We start from the raw sequence: 8,165 nt of genomic DNA, 5'->3' as shown, positions 1-8,165 counted from the left end.
AAAATACTCTCACGCAAATTCCTGAAAGTGTATCCCCCTCACACAGTACTGAAACACTCTCACACAACTGAAATGCTCTCACACATATGACGGCAGCATTCTCACACACATTACTATAGAATTCTCTCAAACATTACTATAGAATTCTCTCACACATATTAAAACGCTGTCACATAGCAGACTAAAATACTCTCATGCAAATTTCTGAAAGTGTATCACCCTCACACGGTACTGAGACTCTGTTATACAACTGAAATGCTCTCACACATAAGACGGCAGCATTCTCACACATATTAAAACGCTGTCACATAGCGGACTAAAATACTCTCATGCAAATTTTCTGAAAGTGTATCCCCTTCACACAGTACTGAGACTCTCTCATATGCACTACTGAAACATTTACACTCTTTTGGAATAAGTATTGGGGGAAAGCCTAAGAAAAATCACAACACGCTCGCACGATTACATTTTTGATGTTTGTTCAATTGGCTGTAGCTGCAGGAATTCTACCAAATTCTGGATTATCCAAGTGTAACACAGTTCATTTTTGAGACCAAAATAAAATGTCCCTTGTCTCTCTACAGTGTCATGAGCGACATGTTTCCCATCAGGGGCTGCGTTATTATAAGGTCATCTGCATATGCCACAGGGCGGATACAACCTGTCCTCAGGGGCCATGACAATGATCACTCACATAAGAACCCCCACATCTACTTCACTGCAGCTCCTCATGAGACACACACACAGCTACATACACACCATATACATACCACACAAAATCCATTTTTCCCTCCTTGAACCAAATGTCCTACATGTTCAAACCTTTTAAACACGCGTGATGTTTTTACCGTATTTGAGCAGCACTTTTAGTGGTGATGATATCAACATTTGTATTTGACATCTGCCTGCCACACCCTTTTAAGCTTCCCGTCTTGTGTGTGACCTTTCAAAATGGCACCAGATTTGTTTAAGCACATAAAAAAAATAAGCGCCCAAAGCTTGCTGCATTTTAAAGCTGATTAGGAAGTCAGTGCGTCTTTATTATTTGTATACTGAGCCCACTGCTAACTGAACTTGGCAGCAAATTCATTTTCACACCTGCTGTGTAAAGATTTTAATTCATGTTTTCATGATAATGGCCTTACGGTGGCAGCAATTTATAAATCCATCCTAAAATAGCTTTATTTGATATGTATGCCTACAAAACCCCACCAAAGCTCAAGGGTGTAAAATGAACTTTTACATACTGATACTGATGCTGTAAATGATCAACCCTCTGTAATCCAGATTAGCGTGCGGGTAAACATCTTGGGATTAGTAATATAATGCGCACTAATGCATTTTTTTGATAGAGGCTGTCAGCCCTTGCATGCTTCCTTATCAGATGAAATCGGAGGTTTTAGGAGGGAATAATGGCAAATGGCAATTTAGTCAACTTGGTGTGAGATGTGCTGGTCAAAAGAGGACAGAACAGGTCAGGACATGACACAAATTTACATCCATGAAGAATCTAAGCGTCCATAAGGAAACAAAGCTGGTTGCCCTCCCCTCCGCTCCCCAAGCCTTTGGCAGGACACCATGACTATGGACACGCTGCCCGGTGATTCCCAGAATCAAGTCTCAAGTAGCAATGTGTGCGTCCAACAGAAATAAGATAATGTTGTTTTTAATGATTGACCTCTAACCCAAAGTCAGCTGGGATAGATTCCACTACACATGCAAATCTAATGCAGACAAGGGCTGTAGAAAATGAATAGATTCATGGATTCATATTTGGGCTGTAAAAAAACAAAACATGCATACAGTATTTTAACCTTGGGGGTGTCCGTAATGCTTAACTCATTCACTGCCATTGACGACTATAGACGTCAAAAATTCATTTAAACTATTTCTATTAGTGAAACATTTTTTTCTACTTTTGTTAACAGGAGTATGAAAACCTAGATTTTTTTTATTGTACATTTAGAACAGATATAAAATGTGTAATTAATTATGAGTTAACTAGTGAAGTCATGCGATTAATTACGATTACAAATTTTAATCCCAAATTTTTAATAATCATTAAATCGCGTCAGGCGATTACATTTTTTTATTGTAATTAATCGCACGATTTCAAAAGTTAACTCATGATTAATCACACATTTTATATCTGCTCTAAATGTACAATCATTTTTTTCTAGGTTTTCATACTCTTGTTAACCAAAGTGGGAAAAAAATGTCAAACTAATAGAAATAGTTCAAATGAATTTTTGACGTCTAAAGCCGTCAATGGCAGTGAACTACTTAATTTCCATTGTGGCCTCTTGGCGAAACAACAAGCCTTCCCATCTAAATATTCCATTATTTGCAGGTGGATTAATGCCGTGTAACCAAAAACAGTCAAAACAAAGCAGGATTTAACAGATTAGGATCTAAGTTGTTTATGTGGTTTTGGAGACAGACATCCGAGGAGCTCTGATGATGGAGGCTATTTGTGGTCACATGAGGAAGATTCAGGCCGGTTGGTGCAGCGGTTATGGAGAAAGAGCAAGTCTGTCTTTGTTGAATTATTGATGGAGGGAGCTCTTCCTCTGTGTGGTCTCTTACATGGCGCAGCACGAAAGAGCGACTTGAACTGTGAGTTACGCATCAACCTTGGGAAGGATTGCTCCTCGCTCGATGACACACTCTCTTGCGCACACACACACATACTCATACAGATATGCGCACACAAATGGGTTCGTGTCTCATCTCTCAGCTCCAAAGCAAGCAACGCTGACCTTAAAAGCCCTCCGATGCTGTTATAACTTTTTATTGATTGAGGCACACTGCATGAGCTGCATATATGCGGCCAACTACACTTTGTGGACAAAAGTATTAGAACATGGAGTAAAAAAAGGAAGAAAATCTAGAGTTTGGATTTATAGACTTTAGATCTACAGTATCCATCCCACACCCTGATATAAACCAAACCCAATTGATCTATTTCATAGAATGATAAGACTCTTCAGAGTACAAAAGGGTATCCCGACAAAGCAAATTGAGCCTGAAGGATCTGTGGCATCTGCTGGGTCAAGGCTTACCATTAATCCTATCACCGCAAGGTAAACTTTAGAAAAGCCAAGGGAGGTTTGCAGACAGTGGAAAGTGATGGGGGAATACAACATGTTTGACGTCATTGTCTGACTTCTGTAGTTATAAAATAGTCCCTTCATTGAGTCTTCTAAGCCAAATACAGTCGCCTAGTAACTTTAGGAAAACATGCAAAAGTGTATATATAGACTGGGTAGTTTGTCTAGAAGTGGTTGATTTATGACCCACTCTATGATCTTTTCGCAACTAGACATAGACCGCTGATGACAACCGACACCCATACACATACACAACTGTCAACGATGAAATGATAGAATGATTTATGACTATCCGCAGGAAACCATCAAGGGAATGTACTGTGCCTGAATTTTAAGACCTGTCCACAAAAGATCAAAGTGGTAGAATGATTAAAAGCCATTCCTCTATCATTTTATTGGGAAGTTAATCATTGTACTTTTTTGCTTTGTTTTATTGCTGTATTGGTTACAGGGGCATGCAGTGACCTTTGGAGGGGCAGGTGCTCAAAGTTAAAAAAATAAAAAAAATAAAAAAGCGCTGGAGCCTATCCCAGCTGGCTTCGGGTAGTAGGCGGGGTACACCCTGAACTGGTTCTTCATTGAAATAATAGCTAAACAATAAATCACACATAATTAAAATTGTATTTGTCTGCAATGCCAATCACCATAAAAAAAACATGTTTTGACATTTGTGTATGAAGAATCAATTATGAACAACACATTTATATAAATAAAAATGATTATGTAAAATGTACATGAAATTTACATTTTAAACAACACAATTAGGATTTTTCTATAGTGCATGAAACAAAAATGTCTTATTTTACATTTAGCTTGATTCAGGTAACAGCAAATGCCTTTTATTATTTTGGTGTCGATGTTAATATTTTAGTATTGGGAATGTACTCACCAATGAACTGCCACATCTTGGCAAGCTACATTATTTTTGATAAAACGCTGTGATTTATTTTTATTTTTTTTAATTATTATTATTATTTGGGTTCTTCATTGTCCCTCTAATTTCTGAAAGCACTGCTAATTGTTTCTTATTAGGCCCTCACTCTGACCGCAACCCCCCCAAAAAACAAGCTGTTAAAATAAAACAAAGATCATGTAGCAATTTCCACATATATTTTAAAGTATATTTCAATTCAGCCATCATTGAGTACATAAAACACTCTAAGACGAGTTGGGAAGAAGTCACCGCTGCACCTGATCTTAACACCAGGCAGCCCTTGTAAAAATATAACAAAACATGTAACTATAGTGTTTATGATTATTATGATTAACTGATAGCAACAATTCTACGTCTGCCTTGATGAGTTGGAGTCATCAGGAAGGGGTTTTATTAAAATTCTGAGCCAGAGCTACAAATTCCGACACATTCTGTGTACCTTAAACGCATCGGTAGTTGCAGCAGAAGCAGAACACCGGAGATTTTTTTGCCGTGGCGAAAGAGGATGGGAAGGATCGTGGTCTTTATGAAACTGTGGGGGACATGTTCCCCACGTCATCAGAGGCCACTGTATGGCGACTAACTTACCGACAGTAGGTGAAGCAGCGGGCTGCGAGCGACTTGGCTTAATGAGAGGTGTCTCGTAGTATGACGTCAGCCATGAATAGCGTAATAATAATTATTTGTTTTATGTAAATTATGTTGCTGAATCTTAGTTTTGAAAGGCAACAAAATGTCTTTCACAAACAAAAAAATAATAATATATATATAAAAATATAATAATAATAATAAATGGACAAAAGGGCACTTTGGGCATCAGTGCCAGAAAGGCCCTGTGCCCTGGCACCCATAGCCCCCCCCTCTGCACGTGCCTGATTGGGTAGGAGTAGGATGTCATGTCATAAATCAATACATTGTCATAAATCAATTAAGTTTGACATATGCTCCACTGGGCATCTGCAGTTTTGCAATCAAACTGATGTTTATTATTATAATCATATTGTGAAGGTTAGATGCTTGAGGCTTTTTCCAATACTTCCTCTGAGGCTTTATTTGTTTTTTAGAATTTCATGGCAGAAAAGATTAAATAGAGCCCCACACCTGATGTCGTCAGACTACCTTTTCATATCTGCAGAAAACAGAACAAAACAGTGAAACAAAAAGTACTTTAAGTCCTTCAGCAGGCTGTCAAGGCACATTGGCTTCACTGATGTGACTGCACTATATTTAATAAGAGCGCAGCTGTACAGTACTGGACTTTTATCAGCCTGTATTCTTCAGAGCTTATTGTGCTTTCACCAAGAGTTTTTTGCATCCAAACATGTGGCGAGAGATGATGGCATTGAGGGCTAAAAGGTCTTTGGCCCTTGCACTGTTTGCCTCACGCTCTTTTAGCAAAGCAAGGAGATTGAGTGTGGCAGAAAATCCCCTCTAAAAGGCTTCTAGCTTGGATTTGTGCCTGCTAGGCGAAGGTGGATGCAGCACAGATAAGCCACTGCGAAGTCAGAGGTTGCTCCATTGTGGTGTGGGGCTATGTCGTCCTTGCTGCCGCTGTGGACAACACTTCCAGTGCTCCAGGGAGGATATATTAATAAATGCATGATATGGAAATATTCATAGACATGCTTGTCTGTCTGGGGGGAGTTAGGGTCTAGAATTTCTTGGAAATTTACAGAAAGTATGCTTTAAATGTGACATCAATGCGGCTGTATTTGCATTCAGATATTATGTTTGCGTACATGCATACATCATACATTATGAATTAAATATCTAAATGATTTGCAAATACAAGAAAACGAAAGCCTCTTTTCAAATTGTATTTTTAAAAACTGTGTTTTGTTTGTTTTCTTTTTAGACATGTGATTTAGATAGGTAGGCAGGTAGATAACTAGTTAGCTAGGTGAAGGGCCGATAGGTAGGTAGATATAGGTAGATGACATCAAGGAGCCTCCATTCCTCCTCTTTTCCCAACATTTGTTTCCGTTTTACCGCAGTGGACATGATGCCTGGCCCAAAATATGAAGGCAGCTTCTGTTTTGGGCACATTGACTGTTTAAAAATTCATGAAGACAACCCTGCTTTCTCGTTTATTTTTTCAACAGACATCCCCCTCAAGTTACACGCCTGTTGTAATTGCAGTGAGGCATGGTACGATTTGCCTGATGAACATGTCATTCAATTGATAGCAATCCATTTTGCGTTGTTCCCAAACATTACACTGCACAGCTCAGTTGAAAGACATCCATCCATCCATCCATCCATTTTCTTGACCGCTTTTCCTCACAAGGGTCGCGGGGGTGCTGGAGCCTATCCCAGCTGGCTTCGGGCAGTAGGCAGGTACACCCTGAACTGGTTGCCAGCCAATCACAGGGCACACAGAGACAAACAACCATACAGTAATTACGTAATTCAATAGAATGTAAAGAATTGTGCCACATTTTTTTTGCTTGTGTGCGTACCCTTGGCCACTAGGGGGCAGTATAATACAGACATGGGGTCGTTCTTTGCAGAGGATAAAGAACACTTGTCTGTAAATATTTTTATATGATCTGTTTACATATTTCTCCGTGTTGGCCTGTCTCTGGTGTTTTGAATTGTTTGTTAACATTAAGCTATGCAAAGCTATGTGATTGCTTTAAATACGCATCGTATTGTTTTATGTTTAGTTTGGTCTTTTGTGCCTGCCCTGCAGTCTCATTCCCCAAATGTGTTTTTGCTCTTCCCCCTCTCTGATGATGTAACTCTTGTCCTTTTTTTTGTTCATTATTGCAGGAACATGCATGCCGACGAGAGGAGCACGTCACAGCACTCCCCTCCCCGCTACCACTTTGCGTTCACTTCATTACACTCCACAAGCCAGAATGTCAACAAAAGGGTGCGCCGAAATAGCAATGCACATGCACAGAGCCCCGTGAGAGTGATTTCATTTGTTACACGAGCACTTAGCATTTATTATTAAATCACACGCAAAGCCTCTGATTGCATCGAGATGTGGAATCAAAAACCTGCTGCTTTCCGCTGATTCCAATGCTAGTTTATAGCTACACAAGTCACAGAGTTATTATGACCAATTTCGTATTCCCATGAGATCCAATATAAGTGTCCAATCAGCTTTTACAAAGCTAACAATGTTTATAACGGTCCTTCTGGCATACAGGGCAGACGCCCAGTGGGCTGCTATCTTTTGAGACCGATGCTGTACTATTTCATCATTATTTTCTTCCATTTTACCCCAAAAAAACAGCCCACACATTAGAGGGAGCAGCCCATTAATCAATTTACAATATATGTGTGCATGTGTACAGTGTAACCACAATGATAAACATAAAATTACCTCATCTCTGAGAGTGTCAGGCATTTCTGAACTTTTTAAGTTTTTTAAAAACAAAGTATTTTATGCTGAAGTGTTAAAGCAATCTTTGAAGATGTTTGTAAGCATTTGAAATGTCGTTTAAATGTTTTGGGAAGATAGTATGTGCTATATTTATGGTTTACACTATTAATATAGGCGATTATATTCAGCTTTTAAGGTGACCATCATTTATTCACATTCACAGGACACAAGACACCAATCCTGCCCGCGAATAGGAACCTAATTTTCAGAGACAATGTCAAAATTTCATGTAATAAAATAAAATTAAGGTGTAGTACTGTACTGTAAGAAAAAAAGCATAATACAATGAAAATACCATTCTAATGTTTTCAGACAAGAATGAAGTTGTGATGTTATGAAAAAGAAAAAAAAAATCTGAATGTCACTTTTCTTTTTGTTATACGGAAGAGGATTAGGGCCAGTGGAGAGAGAGAGAGAAAAAAGTTTGGCAGCATTCTCACTTTAGCGTCAGAATTTTGACTTTAAAGTGAGAATTCCGACTTTAATCTCATAATTCTGATTTTAAAGTGAGAATTCATACTTTATTCTCAGAATTCCCACTTTAATCACAGAATTCTGACTTTATTCTCAAAATTCTCTCTTTAAAGTCAGAATTCTGAGATTAAAGTGAGAATTCTCACTTTAAAGTCAGAATCATGAGATTAAAGTGAGAATTCTCACTTTAAGGTCAAGATTCTGAGATCAAGTCTGAATTTTCTGAGATTAAAGTCAGAATTCTCACTTTAAA

This window comes from Vanacampus margaritifer, chromosome 4 (genome assembly GCF_051991255.1).
Source record: "Vanacampus margaritifer isolate UIUO_Vmar chromosome 4, RoL_Vmar_1.0, whole genome shotgun sequence".
NCBI classification, from domain to species: Eukaryota; Metazoa; Chordata; class Actinopteri; order Syngnathiformes; family Syngnathidae; genus Vanacampus; species Vanacampus margaritifer.
This window is presented reverse-complemented; position numbering follows the sequence as displayed.